The following is a 258-nucleotide window of genomic DNA, read 5'->3' on the forward strand; positions in this document are numbered from 1 at the left end:
TTAGTCTGGCAAACTCTGCTGAATTCTAGTCGGTGTCTTGTTTCAAAATGTTCACAAAAAGTAAACTTAAATAGTATTTCTCCATCCCCATACACAAAGTCTGGCAAACTCTGCTGGTGATTTTTGATTTTACTTGGTGTTGCATTTATTTTCAGTTTCATGTTTTTGTATTTTGCATTGCACTTTGGAGCTTGCCTTTGTACATTTTGATTCAATACAAAAGACATCTTATACATAGATCCTACAACAACAATAAAC

Source organism: Telopea speciosissima, chromosome 2 (assembly GCF_018873765.1).
Source record: "Telopea speciosissima isolate NSW1024214 ecotype Mountain lineage chromosome 2, Tspe_v1, whole genome shotgun sequence".
NCBI classification, from domain to species: Eukaryota; Viridiplantae; Streptophyta; class Magnoliopsida; order Proteales; family Proteaceae; genus Telopea; species Telopea speciosissima.